General features: G+C 48.8%; 1 pseudogene; it reads right to left on the bottom strand.

Moving 5' to 3' along the window:
* Positions 1 to 3,890: 3,890 nt before the first annotated feature.
* Positions 3,891 to 5,170, bottom strand: LOC100590210 (annotated as a pseudogene).
* Between the last annotated feature and the right edge of the window lie 10,596 nt (positions 5,171 to 15,766).

Here is a 15,766-nt window from a genome sequence, read left to right as displayed (position 1 = left end):
ACATGAACAGACACTTCTCAAAAGAAGACATTTATGTGGCCAATAAACATATGAAAAAAAGCTCATCATCCCTGGTCATTAGAGAAATGCAAATCAAAATCACAATCAGATACTATCTCATGCCAGTTAGAATGGTGATCATTAAAAAGTCAGGAAACAACAGATGCTGGAGAGGATGTGGAGAAATAGGAAGGTTTTTACACTGTTGGTTGGAGTGTAAATTAGTTCAACCATTGTGGAAGACAGTGTGGAGATTCCTCAAGGATCTAGAACCAGAAATACCATTTGACCCAGAAATCCCATTACTGGGTATATACCCAACGTATTATAAGTCATTCTACTATAAAGACACATGCACATGTATGTTTATTGCAGTACTATTCAGAATGGCAAAGACTTGGAACCAACCCAAATGCCCATCAATGATAGACTAGATAAAGAAAATGTGACACATATGCACCATGGAATACTATGCAGCCATAAAAAGGATGAATTAATGTCCTTTGCAGGGACATGGATGAAGCTGGAAACCATCATTCTCAGCAGACTAACACAGGAACAGAAAACCAAACACCGCATGTTCTCACTCATAGGTGGGAGTTGAACAATGCGAACACAACAGGTAGGGGAACATCACACACTGGGGCCTGTTGGGGAGTAGGGGGCTAGGGGAGGGAGAGCATTAGGAGAAATACCTAATGTATATGACGGGTTGATGGGGGCAGCAAACCACCATGGCACTTGTATACCTATGTAACAAACTTGCACGTTCTGCACATGTATCTCAGTCCTTAAAGTATTAAAAAAAACACACAAAAATTAGCTGGGCGTGGTGGCGCATGCCTGTAGTCCCAGCTACTCGGGAGGCTGAGGCAGGAGAATCGCTTGAACCCAGGAGATGGAGGTTGCAGTGAGCAGAGATCACATCGCTGCACTTCAGCCTGGGTGACAAAGTGAGACTGTGTGAAAAAAAAAAACAGGCATTGGCTTTGAGGTGAAATATGAGTGCTTAAGGCAGAATACCTCAATACCAGTTTATATTATTAATTCTGGAAAGATTTTAAAGACAATGTTATATGCACTGTCTTCTACAACATGTCCCTATAAACCATTTTTGAAGGCATTGGAAGATTATGGTGGCTGTTTTCATATTAAAATGTTAATGTTTGAGTCAAGTTGGTGGTTTTTGAACCTGAAAGATCAAATAGTTCAATTTAATTGTATTAACCAAATTGATTTTAAACCAGCGGAATTATTTGCAGTGCTTAAAAAGTCATTATTTTCCATTCAAGTGAGATAAATGGGTCACCTTGGGATTTGCAGCTGGAGTTTTCCTTTATGATAATATATTGGGAACCAAGTCATTTGTCCTAAGGACACTCTCAGCAAAGGTTCACCAAACCTGTCTTGATTAATTATTCAAAAGCGCTTGAAGAGATTTACCAATTACACTTTCAGGAGTTGAATTGATCAGCTCCACATGGTTGCACAATCTGCATCTTGCTACTTTAAGCTCCAACAGACCAAAATGGTTAAAAGAGGTCTGATGGAAATAAACTATGAACTCAATTCTAATGTGGTCTAAACTTGTATGCTTTAAATTACTGCATATTTGGGATGCTGCATATAAAATGATCTAATGCAAGTTCTCAAATTCTGAAAAAGTAGTGAGGGAGCAAATATTAATTCCATTTTGCCAGTGAGAGATACTGTGACAGAAAACGATAAAGAAACTGAAGATGGCACACTGAACACCACCACAGGACTATTAAGATTTGTTTTCTTTCAACTCCACTCCCATCCTTCGTTTCTATGGCAGTTATCATTACATTCTGGCGGTAATGTGGTAGGTAAGTAATCTGCATTTTCAATTCACACAGACATTATATAGTTCCGTGTTGAAACAAATTGCTTTTTCTTTTTTGGTCTCTCCTAAAATCTTTCTTCTCAAAGTATGGTCCTTGGCTTAGCGGCAATGGCATGAACTAGCTGCTAATTAGAAATGCCCAGATTCTGCTAGATCAATCTGTTTCATTCACGTGTACATTAAAATCAATAAGCACTCTCTGGCCAGGTGCAGTAGCTCACACCAGCAATACCAGCGACTCTGGAGGCTGAGGAAGAAGGATCTCTTGAGGCCAGGAGTTTGAGACCAGCCTGGACAACATAGTGAGACCATGTTTCTAAAATAAATAAATAAATAAATAAATAAATAAATAAATAAATAAAATTAGCCAGGCATGGTGGTTCACCTAGTCCCAGCTACTTGGGAACCTGATGTGGGAGGATTGCTTGAGGCTGAGAGTTCGGGGCTGCAGTGAACTGATTGTGCCACTGTACTCCAGCTTGGGTGACAGAGTGAGAATCTGTCTCAAAAACAAACACACAAAATCCCAAAAAACTTCCACAAGTTCAGCTGTGCATGCTTGAGAATCACTGCTTTAGCATAATGTTGCATCTGGGTGGCCTCACTTTCAAACTTACCGTTCGTAAAATGGAAATTTTATATGCTTTTTATATAGTATGTTTGTTGCTCCATAAAGGAAGTTGAGGAATTCAGGATTGTTCTTACTTAATCCATCTATTAATTAAATAACTCTTCTTTTAAGAACAAATGTTTTTAATCTCATGACTAACAAACCCTGTTATGTCAATTTGTGCATTAAGCATTGTTATGTGAAAAGCTACTCAGCGTTTCACAAAATGTGAGGAAAGAAATAGAAAATAAAGAAAGATATGTTTGGTTTTAGTCATTATTATGGTAGGATAAACTGATTATCATAACAGAAAAGAATTTCAATTATGAAATTCAGAGCACACATGAGAACAGATTAGGTCACCAGGTAAGATACAGGAAATCCAGTTAAATTTGAATTTCAGATCAACTGTAAATCCTTTTTTTTTTACCTAAGAATTTAGCATTTTTTAGTATAAGTATTTAGTAGAAATAGGTTCCATGAAAGTACCTGGGACATAGTTTTATTTGCTAAATCTGGCAACCCTAAGAAATAAGCCATGCAAAATGAGGGGAAAACTATTATATTTATAATCAATAAAAATTGGAACCTACATGGTATGCTGTCAGGCCAGCTACATAAATTCCCTTTTATAGAATATTTTACAATTAAAGAGCAATAATGTATGCTGTGTTCCATGATTGCAGCTCAATATGAAATCTCTAAGTAATTTTGATCAAGAAATTTCTTTGCATTGATGTCGAAACACAAGCAATAATAATTTAAAATAATCCCATGCATCCTGATTACCATTCTACTAATTTTATTAATTTATGTGTAAAATGTTGAACCAAAACAATCACTGGAATGTTCTTAAAAGAAGAAGAGAGAAGAAAAAAAAAAAAAAGGAGAAAATGAAAAGCCATACTGAAATTCTGAGCTGTTGGAAAACATAGCCAGCAGCAGAGGGCACTAATGTATCACTTATGAATTGTGCATCACAAGAGGCTTAAACATTTTTTTTTTTTGCCTCGCATTAATAAACTTTTATTTCACTCAAATTAGAGCAATAATCTTCCATACATAAGTATTTTCCCTGCCCAATAATTCAAATAAAAAATCCAAAATGATTAATTAAGAAAAACATAAGAATTAGCAGACCCTTTAAATTTGTTTTACATATTTTTAAGGCTTAAAAAGGGTTTAAAGTTTGTAATTCCTAGTAGGAAAACATTATCTCAAAGAATACCCTAATGGCAAATCACTGTAAAATGCTTCAGCTGCATTTGGGGGAGAGGGGTAGGGATTATCTTCAAAGCACTCCAGCTCTCTTGATGAGAAGGTCAGAGGTACACTGGTTTGTATTACTGCAACATCCATAAGGTGATCTAGGTTGCTTTTCCTTCAGCAATGCCTTTATTTATCAGAAGGGCATTACGCTTGACCTCCAAATTTGGCTGACAATTTACTGATAAGATTCATAACCTTTGGGTTGCTCTGGTATTTTGACGTATTTGCTGGGCCGCATCCTGGAAGGCCACCATAACTTCTGGATCCTGCATGGCTGCAGGAACCTCTGGATCACTAAGAATTTCATTGGGTCCAGGCCTCCTGGCCATCCCAGGTATGCCCCCTCCATTCCAGGTATTCCTCTGGGAAAATTACCAGGCATTTCTCCAGGAAAGCCACCTGGAAAAGAGCCAGATTGAGCTCCTGACTATTGTCTGGCTTCTTCCTCCCTCTGGGCTCTCTCGTGCTCTTCTGAGCCTTCTTAACTCTTTCTATTCTTTCTTTGGTGTCTCACTCTTCACGTTTTCGCTCATGCTTTCTCCGGTGTTCTGCAATTTCCTGTGTCCTAGGTTGAATCAGGATTTATTTCAATGACTCTGTCACAGTCTTGGATAGCAGCATTTGGCTTCTGTAATTTGACGAAGACACTGGCCCTCTTGGCAAATGGCCAAGTGAGGATTCAGCTTGATGGAATTTGTGAATAAATCAATGGCTTTCTGCAGTTCACCATCATTTAGGGCTTCAATAGCAGCCACTTTCTTATCATTTGCCTGATCCATCATCTCCTCTGTTCTCTCTGCTTTTTTTTTTTTTTTTTTTTTTGAGACGGAATCTTGCTCTGTCGCCCAGGCTGGAGTGCATTGGCGCGATCTCGGCTCACTGCAAGCTCCGCCTCCTGGGTTCACGCCATTCTCCTGCCTCAGCCTCCGGAGTAGCTGGGACTACAGGCGCCCGCCATGACGCCCGGCTAATTTTTTGTATTTTTTTAGTAGAGACAGGGTTTCACCATGTTAGCCAGGATGGTCTCGATCTCCTGACCTTGTGATCTGCCCGCCTCGGCCTCCCAAAGTGCTGGGATTACAGGCGTAAGCCACCGCGCCTGGCCTTATCTCTGCATTTTCATCTCCCATTTCTTGAGGGTCATCAGTGTCTGGTTCAATCACACCTTCATTGCTAACTTCTAGATAACTTTCCTCACTTGATGGTTCATCTGCCTTTAAGTCTTCCTCCATCTTCTTACCACCAGATTCTTCTTCCTTGGTATTTTCTTCTGATTTAGCTTTCTGACTAGCAGGTGGCACTTTACTCCCCATGCTCTCCACCCACTCCCTCAGGAAGCACATTTCCTTGGTGTGCAGAACGCTCGGATCCTGCTTACACATTTTCACAAAGGCCCGAAGCGCATTCACTTTGTGGGGGTCCATGGTCGGGAGGCGGTGGGTGAAGCTAACGGGCTGTGGCTGGTTCCAGGCCCAGGTGCTGGCTCGGCATGACCTCGTAGAAGCAGGCAGCTTCGGGAGACAACACACTAGAACCTTCCCAGCCACTGGCTCCTCCCACCCAACGGTCTCGTGACCCCGGTCCTCTGCCTGCTCATTCGTATTCCCTCTGCGCTGCTCCTGCCCTCTCCCTAGAGCCTTCTAGAAGCGTGGCTGTTCATGCTGTTGCCTGCCTTTCTGTGCACACATTCTCATATTCTTAACCAGAAACCAGCTCCCTGGATGGGGCAACCCCCGACATGGGTGCCTTCAAGGAGGTGGGGGATAGCAGCCCCTTCAGGGAGCAATGTTCAAGAGCATATTCTGTGGCTGCATGCACTTGAGGCTTAAAGATTTTTGTAATGCTTTGTTCAACTTAGATTTTATTTAAATATATATATATATGTATTTGCTGTTCGGCACTTGCATGACCCTGAATAACATATATATATATATAATATGCATATTATATATATATATATATGTTATTCAGGGTCATGCAAGTGCCGAACAGCAAATACATATATATATATATTTGCTTAAGATCCTTCGCTAAAAAAGTACTTAACCATTTTGGCAACTGGATGTACAATGTTTCTGGTTTATGCTTGAATGCCTGGGTCTTTACAAATGTGTTGACTGTGTGTGAGGGATCATAGGTCTAATTAAGGAAGGCAGGGGTGGATGGAGGCTCATGAAGTTGAGGAACTAAAATCTTAGTTGGGTGGGAGAAGGCCATGGCTGGGCTGACTTAACTCCTGAACCAGACAGTGAAGTGTCATATGATACAATTCTGTCCCCAGGCATATAAACCTATACAGCGGTGTGTATAGTGCAGTAAAATTCAGGATGATTTCATTTTCCCCATAGCAATGCCTTTATGGACAGAGAAGGAGGGTTCATTTTGGCCCTCTTTGTGCTAGCCTTGGCATTGCATATATTTGATTTCATTCCAGTTTCATGACAACCCTGTGAGGTAGGTGTTATTATCATCTGTTTACAGATGAAAAAATCCCCAGGGCTGAAAGAATGGGTATATTTCAATGAACACTATCCTTGTGTATAGTGGGCACTCAACATTCGTCTAATGTAGCATTTCTTAAACTTTGGTCTGTAAGACACTAGTACCATTCAAGGTTTCATAAGTTTTCCTTATCAAACAATTATGGGAAATGTTGCAAACTTTAACTGTCTTTTAGAGTTTCACAATGCACAAAAGTGTTTTAAAATTTCTTAAGAAATTATGTGGTAATACAACTTATTTAACTTTATGCTTAGGTTTCTCCATCTTATTTAGGTAAATAATTTTTCCTTTCCTCCCATTTTTAGTAGAACTACCATCCATGTTGCAAGGCATACACCTTTTGTGAAACATATTTTGAGAAACATGGGTCTAATTATGTATGGAATATATTTTCTGGTAGGAATTAGAGGAGTTAGATCATTATTATCATAATTCTTAGAAAATATGTATTTGGGTGGTCATTCCTCAAGGATCTAGAAACAGAGATACCATTTTACCCAGCAATCTCATTACTGGGTATATACCCAAAGAATTATAAATCATTCTACTATAAAGACACATGCACATGTATGTTTATTGTGGCACTATTCACAATAGCAAAGACTTGGAACCAACCAGAATACCCATCAATTATAGACTGGATAAAGAAAATGTGGCACATATATATACCATGGAATACTATGCAGCCATAAAAAATGATGAGTCCGTATCCTTTGTAGGGACATGGATGAAGCTGGAAACCATCATTCTCAGCAAACTATCACAAGGACAAAATACCAAACACTGCATGTTCTCACTCATAGGTGGGAATTGAACAATGAGAACACATGGACACAGGAAGGGGAACATCACACACTGGGGCCTGTTGTGGGGTGGGGGAAGTGGGGAGGGATAGCATTAGGAGATATACCTAATGTTAAATGAAGAGTTAATGGGTGCAGCACACCAACGTGGCACATGTATACATATGTAACTAACCTGCACGTTGTGCACATGTACCCTAAAACTTAAAGTATAATAAAAAAAAGAAAATGTGGCACATATACACGATAGAATACTATGGAGCTATAAAAAAGAATGAGTTCATGTCCTTTGCAGGGACATGGATGAAACTGGAGACCATCATTCTCAGCAAACAAACACAAGAATGGAAAACTAAACACTGCATGTTCTCACTCATAAATGTGATTTGAACAAGGAGAACACATGGACACAGGTAGGGGAACATCACACACCGGGGCCTGTTTGGGCGTGGGGGCAAGGGGAGGGAGAGCATTAGGACAAATACCTAATGCATGCGGGGCTTAAAACCTAGATGACGGGTTGATGGGTGCAGCAAACCACCATGGCACATGTATACCCATGTAACAAGTCTGCCCATTCTGCACATATATCCCAGAACTTAAAGTATAATAATAAAAAAAAGAAAATAGGTATTTGGTACCTTCAATTTGTAGGGCATTGGGATAGAATCCAGAGATATGACACACACCCTGTTAGAGAGAGAGAGAGAGAGAGGAGTTTACAGTTTATATGAAGAGGCAAAAATGTCTTTGGTTTGAGTGGGAATGTAACATTAACTCCAGTGCTCTTCTTTCTTTAATTTTTAGAGTAGGATGGTGGTCATGGATAACAGGGTTTCCAATGATTTCTTAATGTGACATTCTGTTTTGTTCCCCTAGTAAACAATTACCACTTTCTTTTTTTTTTTTTGAGACAGAGTCTTGCTCCGTCGCCCAGGCTGGAGTGCAGTGGCGCAGTCTCTGCTCACTGCAAGCTCCGCCTCCCGGGTTCATGCCATTCTCCTGCCTCAGCCTCTCTGAGTAGCTGGGACTACAGGCGCCCGCCACCACGCCCGGCTAATTTTTTGTATTTTTAGTAGAGAAGGGGTTTCACTGTGGTCTCGATCTCCTGACCTCGTGATCCGCCTGCCTCGGCCTCCCAAAGTGCTGGGATTACAAGCGTGAGCCACCGCGCCTGGCCCAACAATTGCCACTTTCTTCCATTAATTTAGTATGGCTTAGATGTTTGGAAGGATGAAAAATTTAAACATTTGAATACAAGTAAATCCCAGATAGAAGTCATTAAGAATTGTACATCTTTGACACATCCTAGGAAAACAGGTGTCTTCCTTTTCACACACATTCAAATGCACACACACATTCCATTTCATCTCATCAGCGCATCACATCTTTATGTCATTTGTTAGATAAACGAAAGCAAATGAAGGTTGTGGATATCTATATCAAGGGATTGGTCAAAGGATTTGAAGTTCATAGACTGAAAAATTTCAGTTGTTTTTCAGTAATTTTGAAGGCTGGCAAGTTACTACTATGCCAGAGATCTCTAGCCTTTCTTCTTTAGGGATGTGATGATATTTTGCACTGTTCTGGCACCTTTTTTCTTTTTTTTTATTAATTTTTTTTTGCACACAAAAACAATAAACATTTTCTAAAAATACATACAAACAAAAAGATGCGTCTCAAACATATTAGGAAGGTTACACATGGGAGGTCGGGGAATAGAAATGGGGGGTGGGAGTTAAAATAAGGTAGAGAGGGACTTTATGTGGATCAGTGATAATAACTCAATCCTCTATTTGACAAAGAAGAGGGAGAAGGAAGAGGAAGAAAAAGAAAGTGGGATAAAGGATCAGAAAGGGAGGAAAATAGAAAAAATTAGAGTATGACTCCAGGGTAGACCTGTTTTGTTGTCACTGAGTTGGTTGGTTGGTTTGTGTGTTGTATTTTTCATGTTTCGCCAAGTTGGCCAGACTGGTCTCGAACTCCTAGCCCGAAGTGATCAACCCGCCTCGCCCCCCAGAGTGCCGGGACCACAGGCGTGAGCCACCACGTCCAGCCCCCACATTGCTTCTGGCCTCCATGGTAGACCTCCCAGACGGAGCAGCCGGGCAGAGGCGCTCCTCACTTCTTCCCAGACACGGGGCGGCCGGGCAGAGGCGCCCCTCACTTCCCAGACAATGGGTGGCCGGGCAGAGGCGCTCCTCACTTCCCAGACGATGGGTGGCCGGGCAGAGGTGCTCCTCACTTCCCAGATGGGGCGGCTGGGCAGAGGCGCTCCTCACTTCCCAGATGGGGCGGCCGGGCCGAGGTGCTCCTCACTTCCCAGACGGGGCGGCCGGGCAGAGGCGCTCCTTACTTCTTCCCAGACGGGGCGGCCGGGCAGAGGCGCTCCTCACTTCTTCCCGGACGGGGTGGCCGGGCAGAGGCACTCCTCACTTCCCAGATGGGGCGGCTGGGCAGAGGCGCTCCTCACTTCTTCCCGGACGGGGCGGCCGGGCAGAGACGCTCCTCACTTCTTCCCGGACGGGGCGGCTGGGCAGAGGCGCTCCTCACTTCTTCCCGGATGGGGCGGCTGGGCAGAGGCGCTCCTCACTTCTTCCCGGACGGGGCGGCCAGGCAGAGGCGCTCCTCACTTCCCAGACGGGGCGGCTGGGCAGAGGCGCTCCTCACTTCCCTGAGGGGGCGGCCGGGCAGAGGCGCTCCTCACTTCCCAGACGGTGGGTGGCCGGGCAGAGGCGCTCCTCACTTCCCAGATGGTGGGTGGCCGGGCAGATGCACTCCTCACTTCCCAGACGGGGCGGCCGGGCAGAGGCGCTCCTCACTTCTTCCCGGACGGGGCGGCCAGGCAGAGGCGCTCCTCACCTCCCAGACGATAGGTGGCCGGGCAGAGGCGCTCCTCATTTCACAGATGGGGCGGCCGGGCAGAGGCGCTCCTCACTTCCCAGACGGGGTGGCCAGGCAGAGGCGCTCCTCACTTCCCAGACGGTGGGTGGCCGGGCAGAGGCGCTCCTCACTTCCCTGACGGGGCGCCCGGGCAGAGGCGCTCCTCACTTCCCAGACGGTGGGTGGCCGGGCAGAGGCGCTCCTCACTTCCCTGACGGGGCGCCCGGGCAGAGGCGCTCCTCACTTCCCAGACGGTGGGTGGCCGGGCAGAGGCGCTCCTCACTTCCCAGATGGGGCGGCCGGGCAGAGGCGCTCCTCACTTCCCAGATGGGGCGGCCGGGTAGAGGCGCTCCTCACTTCCCAGACGGGGTGGCCGGGCAGAGGCGCTCCTCACTTCCCAGACGGAGGGTGGCCGGGCAGAGGCGCTCCTCACTTCCCAGATGGTGGGTGGCTGGGCAGAGGCGCTCCTCACTTCCCAGACGGTGGGTGGCCGGGCAGAGGCGCTCCTCACTTCCCAGACGGTGGGGCCGGGCAGAGGCGCTCCTCACTTCTCCCGGATGGGGCGGCCGGGCAGAGGCGCTCCTCACTTCCTCTCGGACGGGGCGGCCGGGCAGAGGCGCTCCTCACTTCCTCCCGGACGGGGCGCCCGGGCAGAGGCTCTCCTCACTTCTTCCCGGACGGGGCGGCCGGGCAGAGGCGCTCCTCACTTCCTCTCGGACGGGGCGGCCGGGCAGAGGCGCTCCTCACTTCCTCCCGGACGGGGCGCCCGGGCAGAGGCGCTCCTCACTTCCTCCCGGACGGGGCGGCCGGGCAGAGGCGCTCCTCACCTCCCAGATGATAGGTGGCCAGGCAGAGGTGCTCCTCACTTCCCAGACGGGGCGGCCGGGCAGAGGCGCTCCTCACTTCCCAGACGATGGGTGGCCGGGCAGAGGTGCTCCTCACTTCCCAGGCGGGGTGGCTGGGCAGAGGCGCTCCTCACTTCCCAGACGATGGGTGGCCGGGCAGAGGTGCTCCTCACTTCCCAGGCGGGGCGGCTGGGCAGAGGCACTCCTCACTTCCCAGACGATGGGTGCCTGGGCAGAGGTGCTCCTCACTTCCCAGACGGGGCGGCCAGGCAGAGGGGCTCCTCCCTTCTTCCCGGACAGGGCAGCCGGGCAGAGGTGCTCCTCACTTCTTCCTGGACGGGGCGGCCAGGCAGAGGCGCTCCTCACTTCTTCCCGGATGGGGCGGCCGGGCAGAGGCGCTCCTCACTTCTTCCCGGACGGGGCGGCCAGGCAGAGGCGCTTCTCACTTCTTCCCGGATGGGGCGGCCGGGCAGAGGCGCTCCTCACTTCCCAGACGGGGCGGCCGGGCAGAGGCGCTCCTCACTTCTTCCCGGACGGGGCGGCCGGGCAGAGGCGTTCCTCACTTCTTCCCGGACGGGGCGGCCGGGCAGAGGCGCTCCTCACTTCTTCCCGGACGGGGCGGCCAGGTGGAGGCGCTCCTCACCTCCCAGACGATAGGTGGCCGGGCAGAGGCGCTCCTCATTTCACAGATGGGGCGGCCGGGCAGAGGCGCTCCTCACTTCCCGGACGGGGTGGCCAGGCAGAGGCGCTCCTCATTTCCCAGACGGTGGGTGGCCGGGCAGAGGCGCTCCTCACTTCCCTGACGGGGCGGCCGGGCAGAGGCACTCCTCACTTCCCAGACGGTGGGTGGCCGGGCAGAGGCGCTCCTCACTTCCCAGACGGTGGGTGGCCGGGCAGAGGCGCTCCTCACTTCCCTGACGGGGCGGCCGGGCAGAGGCACTCCTCACTTCCCAGACGGTGGGTGGCCGGGCAGAGACGCTCCTCACTTCCCAGACGGTGGGTGGCCGGGCAGAGCGCTCCTCACTTCCCAGACGTGGGTGGCCGGGCAGAGGCGCTCCTCACTTCCCAGACGGTGGGTGGCCGGGCAGAGACGCTCCTCACTTCCCAGACGGTGGGTGGCCGGGCAGAGGCGCTCCTCACTTCCCAGACGGTGGGTGGCCGGGCAGAGGCGCTCCTCACTTCCCAGACGGGGCGGCCGGGCAGAGGCGCTCCTCACTTCCCAGACGATGGGTGGCCGGGCAGAGGCGCTCCTCACTTCCCAGACGATGGGTGGCCGGGCAGAGGCTCTCCTCACTTCCCAGACGGGGCGGCCGGGCAGAGGCGCTCCTCACTTCCCAGATGGGGCGGCCGGGTAGAGGCACTCCTCACTTCCCAGACGGGGTGGCCGGGCAGAGGCGCTCCTCACTTCCCAGACGGTGGGTGGCTGGGCAGAGGCGCTCCTCACTTCCCAGATGGTGGGTGGCCGGGCAGAGGCGCTCCTCACTTCCCAGACGGTGGGTGGCCGGGCAGAGGCGCTCCTCACTTCTTCCCGGACGGGGCGGCCGGGCAGAGGCGCTCCTCACTTCCTCCCGGACGAGGCGCCCGGGCAGAGGTGCTCCTCACTTCTTCCCGGATGGGGCGGCCGGGCAGAGGCTCTCCTCACTTCCTCTCGGACAGGGCGGCCGGGCAGAGGCGCTCCTCACTTCCTCCCGGACGGGGCGCCCGGGCAGAGGCGCTCCTCACTTCCTCCCGGACGGGGCGGCCGGGCAGAGGTGCTCCTCACCTCCCAGACGATAGGTGGCCAGGCAGAGGCGCTCCTCACTTCCCAGACGGGGCGGCCGGGCAGAGGCGCTCCTCACTTCCCAGACAATGGGTGGCCGGGCAGAGGCGCTCCTCACTTCCCAGGCGGGGCGGCCGGGCAGTGGCGCTCCTCACTTCCCAGACGATGGGTGGCCGGGCAGAGGTGCTCCTCACTTCCCAGACGGGGCGGCCGGGCAGAGGTACCCCTCACCTCTTCCCAGACGGGGCGGCGGGCAGAGGCGCTCCTCACTTCTTCCCGGACGGGGCGGCCGGGCAGAGGTGCTCCTCACTTCCCAGACGGGGCGGCCGGGCAGAGGCGCTCCTCTCTTCCCAGACGATGGGTGCCTGGGCAGAGGTGCTCCTCACTTCCCAGACGGGGCGGCCAGGCAGAGGGGCTCCTCCCTTCTTCCCGGACAGGGCAGCCGGGCAGAGGTGCTCCTCACTTCTTCCTGGACGGGGCGGCTGGGCAGAGGCGCTCCTCACTTCTTCCCGGATGGGGCGGCGGGGCAGAGGCGCTCCTCACTTCCCAGACGGGGCGGCCGGGCAGAGGCACTCCTCACTTCTTCCCAGACGGGGCGGCCAGGCAGAGGCGCTCCTTACCTCGCAGACGATGGGTGGCCGGGCAGAGGCGCTCCTCACCTCGCAGCCGATGGGTGGCCGGGCAGAGACGCTCCCCACCTCCCAGACGGGGCGGTGGCCGGGCAGGGGCTCGGGAGGCTGAGGCGGGCAGAGCACTCGGCGTCAGGAGCTGGTGAGCAGCATGGCCAACATGGCGACCGCGCGCTTGCAGCCAAACGAGAAAAAGCAGGCAGCGGTGGCGCGCGGCGGCAGTCCCAGGCAGGCCGCGGCGCAGGCAGTAGCGAGCTGAGTAGATTGCAGCCTGGGCCACAGAGGGAAAGAAAAGGGAAGGAAGGAAGGAAGGAAGGAAGGAAGGAAGGAAGGAAGGAAGCACCTTTTTTCTAATAATCTTTTAAAACCTTATCAAGCAATGTAACATATTACCAACAAGGAAATGAAATTAATTTGTAGTTGTAACATTAACAGGGGAGTTGGAAATGAAATATTCAGCTGTGGTTGGATATGCAAGGGGAAATGTGAAGATGATGAACAACAAACCGATAACACAATCTTGAAATATTTTTTTTCTTGAGGTATTCAGATGCTTATAACAAAAAAAGATTTTCCTCCCTGCATCACCTTATTTAAGCCAGCCCCAGCACTTCACTCTATGTGTCCCTTCGAAGTAGGGCTTTGCTTAGAAAGGCTCTGGGTGTGCAGCTTTGCTTTTTTGAAAGGATCATGACTTGCACCTCCATCTCATATTCTTGGGGAGGACAGAGAAGAGGGTTTATCTTTGCTTCTACATATCTTGGCAGCATTCTTATCCTATTAAGCCATAGGCCTTATTTATTCAGGTCACAAATAACTGAGAAGTGTAGAAATGATAGGCTACTGATGGCAAATTGTATTTTTCCATATTATGACTATAAATAAGTTACCTGAGACAATTTTTTAGAAGCCAATTTCACTATAGTGGTTTGAACCAAAACTCAATGAAAGGAAGTCATTTTTTCACACAATGCAGTAATGATAAAGAATGATTATTTTCTCTTTACATTGATAACACCTAATCCTTAATCCTCCTTATGAGATTTGCTTTAATATCTAAAAATAATGAACATTTCTAAAAAATGTGCCTCCAATGGAACTGCAAACTCACTAGAAATTGCAGAGGATGTCCATGTGGAGATGTTTCATATGAAACTGCAAGTGGCTCATGACATTACTTTTGGATAGTTCCCCTGGGGGAACATGACACACATCTGACAATATAAATGAGATAATTTGTATCTTGGCCTAAAGCAGGCTTTCTGCTTTGATATCTCTTCATTTCAAATAATAAGACTGGGGGGCCTGGAAGAAAGAGGCAGATTCATCATTTAAACTGTGTTTCCTACATTAAGAGATTGGGAATGCAAAACAAAGGAAGTTGAGCCCCAGAGTTACTGGTTGTTATCTCGTTCAGCACTCCTAGTAGCAGATCCATTGCAAACTTGTTGGGGCAACATGGGCAACTGGGGACTCTCTAGTCACGTGTTTATAACAGAAATCAATGCTTTTTAAACATCTTTAAATCCAGTTGTGGCATAAAGTCATCAGTAGATTCAGTTAAGCAAAAACCTTTCTTTAATAGTTCTATTGAATTTCTTCAAAAAGCATTTATTAAGCACCTATTTTATGCCAGGCACTGTTCTATGTACTGGGTCACTGGTGAACATGATGGGTGAAGTCCGAGCTCTCTTAGAGTTTACTTTTCCTTGGGAATAAAGACAATAAACAAGTTAACAAAGAGGCTATAAAGAAAATAAAATAGGTTAATGTAATAGTGACACGTGGGGTGGAAAAGGCATCCCTGAGGGAGCATTATTTAAGAAAATGGAATCAGCTAGAGAAGGGGAAGGAAAAGAGCACCCCAGGCATTGGAAACAAGTGCAAAGGCCCGAGGCAGGAGCAAACTTGGCATGTTCAAGGTACTGGAAGGAGCTCTTGTAGCCAGAGCCTGGTGAGCAAAGGAGGGGTAATGGAAGATAAGCAAGGAGAGGCAGGCAGGGATTGGGCCATCTGGGATCTTGTAAGATTTCGATGAAGAGTTTAGATTTTATTGTACATGCAATTCCAGCTGCTGTGAGGAGAATGACTGTGCGGGCAAGAGTGGGCGCAGGAAGAGGGCTATTTCAGATAAGCCAGGTAAGTCCAGGGTCTTGGTCTAAGGTGGAAATAGTAGAAGTGGTGAGAAGTAGTTGATTCCAAAATATATTTTAGAGAGAGAAACAACAGGATATATTGATGGATTAGATGGAGGGATTGAGGGAAAGAGGTCTTTGTCCTGAACAATCTCCTGAGATTGGAAAGAAGAGGTTTAAGGGGTGGAAATTAAGGGTTTGATCTGAATGTGTTTAGTTTCAGATGCCTACTGGGCATCAAAACACTGATATCAGATAAGTCAGAGCTGAAGATACACACTTGAATGTCATTTGTATATAGGTGGCATTGGAAGATCAGGGCCATGACCAGCTGATGTTGGGAGACAGTATAGATCCAAGAGAAGGTGGTGCAGAACTGCGTCTCCAAGTCACAGCATTGTAGAAGTTGGGAAGAGGAAGAGGAGCAGCAAAAATAAAGAGAAGGACCAGCCAGCATAACAGGC

This window comes from Nomascus leucogenys, chromosome 11, assembly GCF_006542625.1.
Source record: "Nomascus leucogenys isolate Asia chromosome 11, Asia_NLE_v1, whole genome shotgun sequence".
NCBI lineage: Eukaryota > Metazoa > Chordata > Mammalia > Primates > Hylobatidae > Nomascus > Nomascus leucogenys.
The sequence above is the reverse complement of the archived record's forward strand: the minus strand, read 5'-3'. Positions and strand labels throughout refer to the sequence as shown.